This window comes from Astyanax mexicanus, chromosome 1 (genome assembly GCF_023375975.1).
Source record: "Astyanax mexicanus isolate ESR-SI-001 chromosome 1, AstMex3_surface, whole genome shotgun sequence".
Classification (NCBI taxonomy): domain Eukaryota; kingdom Metazoa; phylum Chordata; class Actinopteri; order Characiformes; family Acestrorhamphidae; genus Astyanax; species Astyanax mexicanus.
In genome coordinates this window covers 131237329-131254110 of record NC_064408.1, presented here as the reverse complement: position 1 = coordinate 131254110, position 16782 = coordinate 131237329, and the positions used below count along the sequence as shown (strand labels likewise).

General features: G+C 37.2%; 1 pseudogene; it reads left to right on the top strand.

The window, feature by feature from the left end:
- The window catches only part of LOC111196362 (NACHT, LRR and PYD domains-containing protein 12-like), a 28175-nt pseudogene extending 18122 nt beyond the window's left edge, over window positions 1-10053 (top strand).
- The last annotated feature ends 6729 nt before the right edge of the window (window positions 10054-16782 follow it).

The window sequence follows — 16782 nt, the reverse complement described above, 5'->3', positions numbered from 1 at the left end:
TTGTATATTATACCTTTTTTGATAAATTCTCTAATAAACATAAATAGAAATAGACATTGCATATGTAAGGCATTTTCTGTAATTTCTTATTTACTCTGTATCAAAACAGTTTTACAAGATGATTTATACTGTTATTGAAAATTGTGTATTACACATATTTTAAGTAAAATCTGTTGTGTTCATTCTTGTTTTTCAGACTAACTTCATGTCATCTTGGAGTAGAGACCTGTAAAACTCTGGGATCAGTTTTTAAGCTGGAAAATCCCTTGATAGAACTGGACCTCAGTAACAATGACCTGCAGGATTCAGGAGTGGAGCTGCTCTCTGCTGGACTGAAGAGTTCACACTGTAAACTGCAGATTCTCAGGTCAGTGTTTCTGACACTTTATACTAAACAGATTAAAGGGTAATAGACGTCAGGGCTTAACAAAAAAGAAATGCATAGGGTTGGTGCTGGGTTAAGGAGGTTATGCCTCTGTCTTTTAAATATTGGTCATGTCATTGTATCTGTGACTCTATCTGACCACAACTAACACTTTGGTTACATAACACATAGGAAAATGTATCCCAAACTCTTTCCTTATAGATGTTATTTGTCACTGAATCACTGAATTTATTTTTAGTTCCAGTATAGACCACTTCACTATGTGGTATTGAAATTTGATATATATCCAATTTGTGGCATTGCAACTCTACCTGAATTGGCAGATTGAAGTTAAGGCGAGTAGATGAGAAAATGATAACAGTATTGAAAGTTGTTTACATAGTTTATGTTTTTGTCCAATAATGTATAAGGCTTGTGTTGCAGACATTTACTGTTTTTTAATAAAATGGCCCAACACAGGCACAGAGCATAGCTGCAGAAAAATAAAAAAGGTACAAAAAAAATTAAAGAAAGGAAATAAATGTAAAGAAGAGTCTGTGACTGAATAACACTTCATTTGTACAGCATGCCTAATTAAATTTAGTTCAGGTCAAGAGGCTTTTCTTATCAATACACCGGCCCTCCCGGAGATTGCTCTGCTTCTTAATAGCAGATGCAGCCAAAGAGGTGCCTAGATTGATCCTCCATTTGAAGCCAACAGGTACCTGCAACCATAGACATCCTGATATCTCAAAGGCAGGGCATTTTGGTGGAATGCTCCAAGAAAGCACAGATGGACAATCTACTCCGTGCAACGGAGCTAGCAGGTGTGAAGATCAAAGTGACACCGCACCCCTTTCTCAACAACAGCAAAGGTGTTATACGTACCAGGGAACTTGAAGGACTGGAAGACTCTGAAATAACTGAAGAGATGTCAATACAAGGAGTTACACATGTGAGATGAATTATTATCAAAAAATCCAACTACACTTTCAAGACTCATACATATATTTTGACTTTCAATAGGGCACATCTGCCTGAAAAAGTGGACATAGGCTACATAAAAACAACAGTTGATCCTTACATTCCAAACCCGCTCAGATGCTTCAAATGCCAAAAATTCAGACATGGAGCAACTAACTGCAACAGTGCTGCGATATGCAACAACTGCGGAGAACCTGAACATGGAATTGAGTGCCAGAAACCCCCAAAATGATTCTGTACTTCGAAGCTAGGAGACTTGTAGAACACACTCTGAACTTTTGTCCGGAGAAATCCTATGCAGCAGCAGTAAAGGCCACGTCAAACGTGGACACACAAACAGAATTAACATGGGTTTGTGGTGAAAAACCCTGTCCAATTTTATGTACAAAAGAAACAATTACCCACAAACAGAAAACAACTCCAGGCCACAAAGCTATGGACACAGAAACCAATAGTAAATCGAGGAAGAGTTCAGGCTCTCAAACTAAAACAAACCATCAACCCAACAAACAAAAAGTTGCACCAAATGAAGTAGAAATGCAAGACCCGAAACCAAGACGCCACAGAAGCTCATCACCCAGGGGTAAACCCAAAGACCAAGTGCGTGTTCTACCCACATGACGACTGACATTAATATTATACAGTAGAATTGCAGAGGCTTCAAGGCAAATCTTCTGGAACTTCTGGCGGCAATTGTGAATCCCATAGCCTTCTGTCTCCAGGAGACACAAATGGACGCACAAAATATTGCGACCTGCAAAAAGTATATTCTGTATCTATCACCAGGCCCGTCCACTTATCGACCAACAGGAGGGACAGCAATACTGATCCGGGACAATGTACTCCACAGTAAAATTACGATAAACTCTTAACATCCAAGCTACAGCTATTCGAGTGACCCTACATAAACCAATAACCTTGTGCTCGATGTACCTACCCCCAGAGATCCGTATACAACAGCAAGACTTGGACGCACTAATAAATCAACTCCCTCCTCCTGTCATCCTCATGGGAGATTTTAATGGACACAACACATTATGGGGGAGTAAAAAGACGGACAACAGAGGCAAGATGATTGAAGACCTTATAAATGCAAGAAGTTTATGTCTTTTAAACAATGGTGACAATACTTATTTGCACCCCGGACATGGAACTTACTCAGAACTTACTTAGACCTCACAATCTGTTCCCCGGACCTCTTCCTTGACACGACTTGGCAAGTTTGGGATGTTCAATGTGGAAGTGACCACTACCCACTAAAGATCAGTTTTGCATCCGAAGCAAGCCAACTAAAACCTTCAAAGTGGCAACTCAAAAGGGCCGATTGGCATGCCTTTCGTACTTCCTGTGAAGCACAATACAATATTTTTAATCTAAACGACAAACCTTCAATTGAATGGTTCACAAATACCCTCATAGACATAGCTGAACAAACAATACCCAAATCAAAAACAAAAACTACGAAACATTATAATCCATGGTTTAATGAAGACTGCAAAGCTGCTATTTGTAATAGGAAAAAAACAATCAAATATTTCAACAAACACCCCACTATGGATAACTTAATCAAAATAAAAATCAGCAGAGCTCAAGCTCGCAAAACAATAAGAGCAGCCAAAAGGTTTACGTGGGAAAACTTTGTTTCAAAACTGCAGATGAACTCTCCCTCAAAGGTCTGGAACATGATCAACAGCATGAAAAACAAAAACAGACATCCACAAATTCAACATCTACAATGCAAAGGAACTATAATAACAAAAGAAAAGGAAATAGCAGATGAACTTGCAAGATCCTTCACGAACAACTCTTCGATAGAAACATGCCTCCCGGAATTCCGGAAAATCTACTCACAACAACTCAAAAACCCACTCTCTTTTAACTCGGACAATCATGAACCCTACAACAGCCTCTTCTTATTGGAAGAACTACAACTTGCCATTAGTGCAGCAAACGATACAGCTGTAGGACCAGACCAAATACACTATCAGTTCTTAAAACACCTTCCGAATAGCACTTACCAAACCTTGCTAAATATAATCAATGAAATTTGGACAATGAGCAATATACCAACCAGTTGGAAGAAAGCAACTGTCATCCCTATTCCAAAGCCAGGAAAGGATCACACAGATCCAAATAACTACCAACCTATAGCACTTATGAGCTGCCTTTTTAAGACCATGGAAAGGATGATAAATCGACGACTTGTGTGGGTGCTGGAACAACACGGATTACTCAGCAGTTTTCAAAATGGTTTCAGACGTGGCCGAAGTACGATAGATCATCTAGTAAGAATTGAAGCATTCATCAGAAATGGATTTCTAAATAGACAGCACACCGTAGCAGTGTTTTTTGACCTTGAAAAGGCATATGACACCACATGGAAACAAGGCATCCTGGTTGATATGAAGAAAATGGGCCTCCGAGGACGACTGCCCATGTTTATTGCAAACTTCCTTACTGACAGACATTTCAAAGTTAAAATAAATGACACATACTCTGAAACTCGTACTCAGGAAATGGGTGTACCACAAGGTTGCATATTATCTGTAACCTTGTTCAACATCAAAATCAATCAAGTAACTGAAGTGAGCACACTGACATCATGTGCTCACTTTATGTTGATGATTTATGTATATGCTACAAAGGAAAATACATGCCAGCTATCGAACCAAAACTTCAACTTGCCATAAACAACATACTGCGGTGGACTACCCAAAATGGATTCAAGATCTCCAAACCTAAAACAACATGCAACCATTTCTGTCAACTACTATCACTTCACCCAGATCCCGTCTTGTATCTGGACGGAGTAGCCATTAAACTGGAGAATAAGACAAATTTTCTGGGGATATTCCTAGATCAAAAACTCTCCTTTAAACACCACATCCAGTACTTAAAAAACACATGCCATAAAACACTGAATATAATAAGAGTGCTAGCCAATACTAGATGGGGAGCAAACTTCCACCTGCTCCAGCCCCTTTATAAAGCTCTAATACAGTCCAGACTAGACTATGGTAGTATTATATACGGTGCAACCAGAACATCATAGCTACGCCCTATAAACACAATTCAACATCAAGGACTGAGAATGGCTTTAGGTGCATACAGAACATCTCCCGTAGACAGCTTATATGTGGAAGCAAATGAACCACCACTTCGTCTAAGACGACAAACAACGGCACTTAAATATGCTGTTAAACTCTATGGGTATAGATCAAACCCAGCCTACCAAGCTACGTTCAGGAATCACTTCGAAAATAAATATGAGGCCAGACCAATATGATCTGACCCCTAGGACTTTGAATCAAATCGGACCTGGAAGCCCTTGAGCTTCCCATGGATTTAATGAATCAGACTTGTTCGCTCATAGCCCCCTGGGAGTATACAACACCAAAAATTCTATTGAAACTGGCAGAAAAACTAAAGCAAAACACCCACCCGAATGACTACTACCAGATGTTCATTGAAACCAGAGGATGTTACCCACATCATATGACAGTCTACACAGATGGATCCAAAACTGAAACAAAAGTCATATCAGCAGTCACATCTGCAAACTACCAGCACAGTATACAGCTACCAAACTTCAGTTCCATATTCTCCGCAGAAGGATATGCACTTTTATTAGCCTTGGAATACATCCAAACAAGCAACCAGAAAAAATTATTATCCAAATCCTGCCTTAAAGCCTTGGAACACCCTGACACAGTCCACCCCATTGTTACTGAAATACTGAGACAAAGTACTACGAGATCAAGAATTCAACGTAGTCTACTGCTGGATCCCAAGCCATATTGGAATCCCTGGAAATGAACGAGTGGATTGAATTGCCTGAACATCCACTGCAGACAGAATCAGCACACGACCCATTCCACCCAGAGACAGCTTTCCAAAGATCTTCACATACTTCAAAAACAAATTTAATTTAAATTAATTTCATTTAACAAACTGTATGACATAGAGGACAAAGTTGGATGAACCTACACTAGAACGGACAGTCGTCTACACCAAACCATCCTTACAAAATGTAGAATCGGACACTCCAGGTTGGTGCACCAACATCTATTAACTAGAGAAGATGCTCCAACCTGTCATCTTTGTAAAGACAGACTTACTGTAAAACACATTTTAATGGACTACAAACCACTGCACTCAGACTGAGGTTTTTTTAAAGAAAGTGAGATGCCAAATGTGCTTAAAACTGCAGCACCTGGAAAAATCATACATTTTTTGACTTTTTTAAATATAAAACATCTTTTATAATTGTTTATATTATTTATTTATATTATTTATTATTATTTATGTTATATTTATATATAATTGTTTAAATATATATATATATATATATATATATATTTTTTTTTTCTTTTTTTATTCTTTTTTTTAATGACACAGTTTGAAGAATTGACTTAAGTACCGCCGTAAAAATGGCGTTAAAAACCTACTCAATCAAACTAACAATACATCCGAGTCCAGGTACAGAGTGCATGGTGCAACATGAAACAACAATACAGTAGACAACATAAAGTGCAAAACATGCATCAAGTGTGCAAGGAAGAACTATGACAATAAAATAAATAAAACAATAAATACAGCACACATAAGATAATTTAAAAGACAGGACAGTAAAGTACCAATAAGATACAAATGAAATGTGAGTGGTGAAGGAAATGCCATACTAACTGGCCTCCGAGCCTGTGTAGTAAAACCACTCCAGATAATCCAGCATGCAGCAGCACGTCTGGTCTTCAACCAGCCAAAACAGGCACACGTCGCCCCACTGCTCATTGAGCTTTATTGGCTACCAGTTGCTGCTCGTATCAAATTCAAAGCTCTTACAATTGCCTACAAGGTGATGACAGAACAGGCTCCTTCCTACCTGCACTCACTCCCAAGGCTTATGCTACCTCCCGGCCGCTGCGCTCCTCCAATGAACGTCGCCTCGCTTTACAAAACATTCACACAAAGCAATCCAGACTGTTCTCATACAGAGTTCCCCAATGGTGGATCAAACTACCTTCTACTGCCAGATCAGGAGCACCCGTCGCTATCTAGAAACTCTATAGGAAAATCGGTCACAAACCTGTTCCCCTTATAGGAAAATGTGTGTGGAAGTGTGAATGGCAAAAGCACACTGAATCAGAAATTTGTATTTAGGCCACTTTCCCAAAGCTATTTTAACATAACCTTTTTGGCATTTAGTAGATGTACTCACATGAAAAGTCCATGATGAATTGCACAACTCTTATCAGAATGTAATGTCAGCCAGTCATCCTTTGTACAGACTTTTCATACCAATAAGTGGCACCCCTTTTTTGCTGTGTGCAAAAAATTCAGAGTTTACCAAGATATTTATGTCAAAACACAAAAGGCGAAGCTTCTACTGAAGGTCTGAGAACATCAACCAATAAACAGATAACTCTCTGTCTCCAGTCATCTTTAGGATGTTCACACAAATATCTACCAAAGATTTTTTTATTTAGGCACATGATAATCACAAGTGTTTGGAAAAAAAATATTTCTTGCAGATGCTCCCAATCAGGTTTTTTGCTCTGTAGCAAAATACAGGATTAATCACTCTAATTTCCAAAGATTTAACCCAGTTAAAGAATATAATCTGTCTCTCAGAAGTGGATGAGCTGCATGTCCAAGTTGGTGACAGCAAAATGGATTAGCCTGGACTGGAGCTCTCTGTTTATTTGTTAATTTTTTTTTGACTAGTATTTTGTGTTGTTCCTTTAACCCTGATCTTGTAATTACATTACTCTCTACATTTTCTAGAACTTTTCTCTCCAGTACAATCCAAAACAGGATGAACAATAGTTATTTTAGTGCTCTTGGAAAGCTTTGTTTTCTTTCTAAATGTAGCATATTAACATGGTTGATTTAGCTGACTGAAATTCCACTTATGAAGGTTATATGATAATGCCGCAAATCTGAAGGATGAACTTGAGTGACTGCTTAAAAGAGAGCGAAGAATAAAGTATTATTATGTGAAATCTCGTATTTCTAGCTACTGAGCTTCCCTTTACAGTCAGGAAATCTAATTTACTTTTGAATCACCACTAAAAATAAAAAAAATGTTTTAATAACCTACATGGACATATTATACACATACATTTGTGGATAAGATAATGTAAAGTAGTAAGTCCCAGTAAGAAGTAATACCACAAAATTATACAATAATGTGACTGGGTTTTACAGAGTAAAAAATCTCTTCAAAACGTATTCTTATTTTATAGTATGTAATGCCAATGATATCCACTGGAAATGTCATAGATGGACATTTTTTTCTGAAAGCAGAAGGAAAAATACGTGTATTTTCATGGTGCAGCTTAAAGAAGTTGAAGAAAGATAAGTCCATAACTACAAGTCCATGAACATACAAGGCCAGACAGTCCTTTTTTTAACATCATTAATAAAAACCGTGATCAGCACCCATATTTATTAACACTTGACCATCTTATAAAGCCCCCCAAAATTACTGACCCTAAATTTCTGTAAGTTAACAAATGCAATGAATTTGCTACCTATTTTTACTGAAACCTCAGTTACACCAAATAAGGTTTGCTCTGATGCTACCTTTTGTCAGCACATCACTGACAAAACTCATAAGTAAATTGTGTTAGGCCTAAAGTAATAATCCTTCTGCCTTGCTCCCCTACCAGCATTTCTTAAATATTTTTTTAAATGTCTAATAAGGGCTATTGTGCTAAAAGGCTAATTATCCTTGAGTATTTTATCAGGGTCTTTGATGACAGCAGTTTGTAATCAAAGAATAATCAAGATCCAGCTCCTCTAAAAAACTATAGATCCATCTCTAACCTCCTTTTACAGGTATAATTATTGAAAATGTCGTGCTCACTCAGCTCAGCCAGTTTCTAACTGCTTTGATAAATTCCAATCAGGATTTCTTCTAAATCGTAGAACAGAAACTGCAGTAGTAAAAGTTCTAAATTACATTCGCCTAAACTCAGACTCGCTTTTGGACCTCCTCTTTCTCAGTCTGCCACCATCACTCTTTCTCTCTCTGTTAATAACTAACTCTAATTTTCTCTCTCTCTAGATTATCTGGTTGTATGATCACAGAAAAGGGCTGTTCTTCTCTGGCTTCAGCTCTGAGTTCAAATTTGTCCCACCTGAAAGAGCTGGATCTGACCTACAACCACCCTCAGCTCAGGAGAGAAGCTGCTTTCTGCCAGACGGGAGGATCCACACTGCTCACTGGAGACACTCAGGTATTAAATTTGTATTAGGTATACTGTTACTGTATACTGTTAGTTTATTCTTGGAAACCATTAAAGATTAAATGAAGTGATGATGAAGTTACAAAAGTGAAGGACCAATTTGTAAATAACTTTTAGTGGTAAATGATAAAATGATAAGGATGTATCATCAGATATTACGGAAACGTGTTGAGTGAAAGCACTGGCAGCTCTTGTCAGCTGGGCTGTAGACCGAACGTTTCTATTTGAAGTGTGCACTTCATCCCGGAGTTTTGTGTCAGTTTTTTTCTTTGTCTCCGCCTGCTGCTCATTCCCCAACACTTACCCCACCCCTGAAGTTGCCAGTACGATACACAACAGCGAGCAATTGGTTGCAGAGTACAGAGTTGCAGAGCTGGTTCAGCTGAAATCTCAGCTGCTACACAGCTTAAAAAGCCTCAGCATGTCTCAAAAATGCTCAGTGACCAAAGAAGGTATATAACAAGAGTGAATATTGGCAGTGAGTTTGAAAGGTGGAGACTTAGATGTGTGTGTGTGTGTGTGTGTGTTTAGAATGGAACATGGAGGCGAGATCAGAATCAAACCTGGATTAAAGAAATGTAAGTTTTCTCTCTCACTACATACTGTATGCACACACATACTACATACACAGTTTCAGACTAGACTATACACACACATTACACAAACTTCACACACACACTCTCTCTGTATCAGTGTAATGTGTGTGTGTAATGTGTGTGTAATGTTTGTAATTTGGGTGTAGTGTGTGTGCATTCTGTGTAATGTGTGTGTACAATGTGTGTGTATGTTTGTAATTTGTGTGTAATTTGTGTTTAGTGGTGGTGCATTGTGTGTAATGTGTGTGTGTGTAGTGTGTGTAATGTGCGTATAATCTATGTTCTTGTTTTCAGACGGCTGTGATTTCACACTGGATCCAAACACAGTAAACCCTGATCTCTTTCTGAGTGAGGAGAACAGGAGGGTGGAGTTTAGCAGATGGGAGCTGCAGTCGTATCCTGATCATCCAGAGAGGTTTGAATGGTGGGAGCAAGTTCTGAGTGAAGAGAGAGTAACTGGACGCAGTTACTGGGAGGCTGAGTGGAGCGGGAGAGGAGGAGCTGAAATAGCTCTGAGTTATAAAACCATCAGCAGGAAAGGAGGAGAATCAGACTGTCGGTTTGGAGAGAATAGAAACTCCTGGTGTCTGATCTGCTATAATAACGAGTTCTCTGTTCATCATAATAGGAACAGAACTGATCTCCCCACTCCTCCCTCCGGCTGTAGGAGAGTAGGAGTCTATGTGGACTGTCCCTCCGGCACTCTGTCTTTCTACAGAGTCTCCTCTGATACACCCTCACACACTCTCACACACTTACAAACATTCTACACCACCTTCACTCAGCCCCTCTATGCAGGGATTAGAGTTTATGGTTCACGCTCCTCAGTGACTCTGTGTAAAATAGAATAACCCTGTGTGTGTGTAAAGTGTGTATGCGTAAGTGTATTATTCTTTGTGTTTGTGTATCTGTGTGTGTGTGTGGGGGGGGGTTGTGTGTGTGTACTGTGTGTGTACTGTGTGTGTACTGTGTGTGTAAAGTGTGTGCATGTGTGTATAGTGAGTGTGTGGGGTGGTTGTGTGTATCTTGTGTATGTTTGTGTGTGTGTTTGTGTGTGTATGTGTATGTGTGTGTGAGTGTCAGCCACTGCTGTGGGTTAAATTTTAAACGTTAATTTTTATACGTTTTTCTATTATTGTCTTTTGTTCTGCTTCATTTTGTTCTCTCCTTTCTTTCATCTCTTCTTTATCTGTATATGATATACTGTATTTTACATTCTTTAAATAAAAAACCTTATTACTCTACCATACAGCACACTGTTAGTGATTACTGTAATAATACAGGGATAAACACAGGACTTTTCAAACATAATGAAAGTGGTGAGATGCTATAATTTAATATTTGATTTTTTCAAAAAGTAAAAAGGAAAATACAAATAATGAAGCCACTGTTGCTAATGCTGCTTTAGGTGGACTGGATGACGTTCACTGTAAAAGAATTTGTAGCACCGGGGTTGATATCTGGCTTACACATCTTAGAAAAAATGTCAGATATAACACAATAGTAACATGTCCGACCAGAACATGACAAAACCATTTCAAGAACATCTTTATAACAACACCTATTACAAGATTATCAACACTTGGATAAAATGAATCTGTTCTGTCTGTACTTAAATGTAAACAGTGATGGACCTTAAACGTTTTGCAGTGCATGATTCCACTCTTCTTCTGAAAGTTCTAATCCAGGTTCTTCCTTCCAGACAGCTCTTACATTATCTGAGGTCCTGATGTTTATGAGACCCTATGAGTGAAAGGGAACTCATTATCAACAAAAAATTTACAGAAGATAGACTGAGAATGCTCAATTTTAACATATGTTGGTAAGTTCTCAAAAGTCGCTGCATCTTGAGAAAAAAACACTAAACAAGCAGAGCTGACATATTAAATTGTGTTCTTCATAGAACGGTTATTACCGCTGGTGAGCGGTTGTCATGGTTACAGTGGAAAGTGACTGCAGTAAAGTCACTGTAGTAAACACATTGCCGTTTCCTTTTAGTTAAGTGAATCATGTAAAGTATTTTATTTAATTAACACACTTATATGATTCGCTTGGGTGAGAGAAAATCTCTTAAGGTTTAAATTGAAAGAGTTTTATACAACCAGGCACTGGACACTGAACAATAGCAACCAATCAGCTTGCTTCTTACACTGCAGGTGGAGGATGTAGAGACCTACACAAGCATGGTAGCTGGAACAAACTAAACAATCCCGTTTTTTTGTGGATTGCGGAGGTGAACAATGTGTAGTTTAGATTAGTTTAGATTTTCCCTGTTCAAACAGAGAGGATATATTTGTAGGGAGATGTGTAAAACTCTGGGATCAGTTTTAAAGCTGGAAAACTCCTCCCTGAAAGAGCTGGACCTCAGTAACAATGACCTGCAGGATTCAGGAGTGGAGCTGCTCTCTGCTGGACTGAAGAGTTCACACTGTAAACTGCAGATTCTCAGGTCAGTTTTCCTGTCACTTAATTTTGAAATGATTAATAAACCTTAAATTCAGAGCTTTGCCAATATAAAGGTTTTGTTACCATGATGAAGGTGAACACATGGTTCAGAGTTCAGTAGGGGTGTGACAAGTTCTCGCGGCACGAGATCTTGCGAGATTACAACGTGAAGATATTTCTCGTCAAGCTTAAACCCGTCTCGTGGGGACAAAAAACAGTTTAGTGTGGACTTTTTAAGAGGGATCTGGTAACACATTAGCGATAGCAGAAGAAGAGTTAAATTCGGTCATTTGCAAAGAAGATGCTTCTGCTACTTTTAAGTTGTATGTCTGTTACCATTTATTGTTTCCACTGGAAAGCCAAAATGCAGCCAAGTGACCAACAAGACACAAACCATATGTAAATACTGTAAGTAAATCATACATTTGACTGTTTCATAGGCAGTTGTACTAATCCCTTAGCTCTGTACTGTATTTAAAAAAAATGTTTTGTCTCTGTTTGCACTTCAAGCATATTCTTAATATGTCTGGTTATGGTTATGCATACTTAAATTACAAGAGATTTAGGAGACAGAAAATCATAAACCATAGGCTTAATGTGACTGGTTGTGGTTTGCACTTATTGTTTGCACTATATATATTTTATAGAAACATTTATTTTTTATTTTTTTATTCTTATTTCTGTTTCTTATAGAATCAATGTGTGATAGAAACCAGTCTGTTAGGTTTGCGTTATATGATTTTGTCAAATCATGCCAAATGTCAAAGCCATTTTTTATTTTTGACGTTTTCTTTAAAATTTTATTTTTAAATCTCGTCTCATCTCGTTCTCTTTAACCCAGTATCATGTCTTGTCTTGTCTTGTGATATTCAGGTCTCGTCACACCCCTAGAGTTCAGTTTTGTCTGAGCTGACAAAGTTTCTAAAAAGGGTTATAGATAACAGAATTATTATTTAAAATAATATTTATTTTATTATTAGACAGTTGTACCAACTGTTCGTAGACCATGGTAAACATGGTAAAAGAAATGGTAAACATGGTAAACATGGTCTATATTTAAGGGTTCATGTCAGTGTTTGTATAAAGTGATTTTAATGCTTTATGTACATTTCCTCTCTTTTAACCCTTTCCATGCTATTTTATTCATGTCTTTATCTAACATTGGCACCTCTGCACTTACTATGTCTACATTCTTACCCAGAATAATAATGGTAAAGAGTCAGAATGTAACAGTTTTTTTGTGAATTGTTGCATGATGTTTTGAATAACAGTTTATCTAACTTCTTATTAGTAGTATTCTTAGGTAAATTATGCTGTGCTTTTCTCCTTTTGTACATTAACTTTGTTTAATCTTGGAGTAAAGAAGTGTGAAAGTCTGGGATTAGTTTTAAAACTGGAAAATCCCTCCTTGGAAGAGCTGGACCTCATTAACAATAACCCGTAGGGTTTAAGAGTGGAGCTGCTCTCTGCTGGACTGAAGAGTTCACACTGTAAACTGCAGATTCTCAGGCCAGTGTGTTTCTGAATGTTCATTTTAGAAGAATTAATGTTTTGATTTTCAAAGCCTTATCCCCCCTATAGTTCTATAGTTCAATCTACCACAAGATTGAACGATATGCCATACCCTGTGGATATCGCTTGATTGGGGCCAATTTCATCCTACAACATCCTAATGACCTTAAACACACCTCCAAATTGTGTCGCAATATTTCAGAAATAAGGAGTTGGCCTGAATTCTGACTATAACGGGGCCCTATTTTAACGATGTAAAGCGCACTAGGTATTTGCGCTTTGCACAGATGGATTTGGGGGCATGTCCTGTGTCTTTGGTATCGTAGTGGCGGGAAATATACGCCTTGTGCAGCTCCAATGGCTCAAAGGGCGTGTTTTAATTCCCTTAATTATTCATGGGTGTGTTTTAGGCATAACATGAAATAAACCAATCATTGTGTCTGTAGTCATTACCTTTAAGACGCAGGTGCATGCTGACTTCTGTGCATTCCTATCTTAGGAGCACAGAGACAGTGACTGCACCCTCATGCCGTGAAGATACACCAGCAGCTCATATAAGGGAAGAGTAATGTTATTTTGTTCTCTATTCTGTTTATTGTTTATGTAAAAACTGAGTTTTTAACACTGAACATTAATCAAGCAATCAACCATCATTTACACTGAAGGGGGACCCTCATTAACAATGCAGCTGAGCATTTACAGTTTAAAAGAGCTAAAAAATATTTGTTAAAAATTTGAAATAAAAACTGACATTTACTATAGACGAATAAAATATATATATACGTAATAAAGGAAAAATAGGACATAAAAAGATCACAAAAATGATACATAAAAAATAAAGAATTTATATCTTATGAAGAAAAAAATAACAGTAGTGAGAGTAAAGTAAAATTAAAAGAATGATAAATTATAAAATTTATATCAATAAACCAAGAACATGGGAATCATGGAATATATATATTCCATGATATATATATATATATATATATATATATATATATATATATATATATATATATATATATATATATAATTTGATCAATAAAATAATAAAAATTTTTAAAATGGATAAAAAAAATAATTTAAATTAAAAACTCATTTAAAACAATCATAGGCTTTCAGAATAATAAAAGTTTCAGTTTCAAATAATTGAACTGAGTTTATATTATTTGTAGCCTCTCTCTGAATTCCGCACTGCAAAAGAGCGCGAGAGAGAGAGAGTGAGAGAGAGGGAGGCGCAGCGCGTTTTGCCTGATTTCTCTTGATTTAATATCATAAATATGTGGCTTTAATAGTGAATTTGATACCGTGCATTTTACTACACTTGATACGACCTTGTTTATTAAAACGTTTTTAAGAAAAATCGCAATGCCATGCTTCGCTTTCAAACTCCGCTACACATGCCTGTGGCATTTTGGAGCACTGGACAATATTTTAGTTAATAAATTAATATATTTAATATTTTAATAAATTCAGAAACGAATGCTAACATATAGCTTTATATTTCTGTGTATTTCGAATGTTTTAAGTTTTATAAAATTGACGGGCAGCACCAGACGCCAGCGTGATGCTTTATTTTTTAGATATAAAAAAATAATAATAAATGTGAATTTCAGTTACATAATAGTGAAGTGAAATTTAATACATTTATGTTCAGTCGAAGTGCTCTGCTGTTTTAATTATTTGTTTCTAAAACTCCAGCATTTGAGTGAGAATAAGCATCTGTTAAAATTCTCAAACAGCAGAATGTCTTTAACTGCTATATTAAGCTACAGTTATTAAGTCTGTGTACTGAATATAAATATAAATCTGTCAGAAATAAATATAACTAATAATAACTTATAGTTTCTGTGCAGATTTTTAAGTATATTTTATTTTTATAGTTGACTGCTAAAGCCTCGGGGCTAGTTGTTTTTTGCTAAAGGTGAAGGTGGGAAAAAAGTGATGGTGTGTGGTATAGTGAATCGGGAGCACAGTGCGAGTGGTAATCGTGATCCTTGCTGCTCCAATGACTGTTGAATTTAGATGTCCCTTCACCAGAAATGTACCTGAACACACATCATTTCCAGATCACCACGCCCATCGTTGTTAATATATTCCAAAGGGAGGCGTGCGCAAGGCGTAAAAATAGATTGTTGATGGGGTGTACAATGGCAAAAAATAAATACTTTTACTCTGACGACGTCTGCATGTCCTGTTTATTTGCTTTATTTCGTAATCTTAAGTGTTTCCATTGAAAGCAAGACAAATTCACTGTGACGTGAGTGTGGTTTCTCAGAAATTATCATGTGACTAAAATAATATAAAAACCTTCATAAGTGGAAGTGAAATCGACCACAGTAGCCCTGCCCTTTGCTGAGCTTTGCGTTTAGTTTCTGCAGCAGGTTTAGTTCCTCTTTTATGTATTTTTTTCTCTTTGCTCCACACTTTATTTAACTCAATTACTATAGAGATAAAATTCATTTAAAACGTGCAGTTCACAGAAACATTACAATTCAAGTGAAACATATATTCTAAAATATCTATAAAAATCACTACCCTGTCCATAGGAGCATCAGACCAGACCCAATCAATACAAATCAGTCAGTGTTACTGCTAGAGAAGATCAGAAAAAGATCTCCAGCACTGGATACTAAACTAAGATTTCATATCTGTTTGGAAACTCTGTAAAAAGTAACACTTGAAGTCAGGGCTTCCACCTTAACTTTCTTAGTTAATTTAAAAACAACAATGCTAATGTTTTATGAGTTCAGAAATCAATCTTTGGTGAAACTACCCTTTTTTTACAGCTTTCATGCAGACCTTATTCCACTCCTGGCATTTAAACTCAAGCAGTTCAGCTTTGTTCAATGACTTGTGACCAACTACCATGTTACATGATAATATTCAGAGTTTTTTTAATGGGGTTCAATTCTGGAGATCGACCAACTTATTTTATTGTCAGTCAGCAACCTCAGGACGACATCAAGTAACCTATAAAAAGAATGGCAAATGGCACCTGGGATAAAGTGCATGGAAATTACAGTTAACCAATCAATCTCTTAAAGGCAGGATTCCCTCGAAAAAGGATCATCTTCAATGAGAAGCAAAGAAGAACCACGCTGAAGTTTGCAAAAGATCATAAGAATTAGACTAAAGGACTGGAGTAAAAATATTTTTGCTGATGAGTCCAATTTTTAGCTTTGCTCAAACACCTGGCCATCAAATGTTAATGAGGTGTATGAGGTGTACTGCAGAGGTGTACTTTCACCCACTGTAAAATGCAGTGGAGATGATCTGGAGATGCTACAGCAAGGCACATGAATCAAGCCGCATACAAGATTATCCTGGAAGAAAACTTGCTTCCTTCTGCTCTGGGAATGTTACCCAACTGCTAGGACTGCTTTTTTTCAGCAGGACAATGTTCAATTCCACACAGATAGATCAATAAAGGTGTGGATGAAGGAACACCAGATCAAGACCCTGTCATGGGCAGCCCAATCTCCAGACCTGAACCCCATTAAAAACCTCTGGAATAAAATCAAGAGGAAGATGGATGATCAAAAGCCATCAAACCACCAAACTGAACTGCTTGAATTTCTACACCAGGAGTAAAGGCATAATGTCACCCAAAAGCAGTGTGTAAGACTGG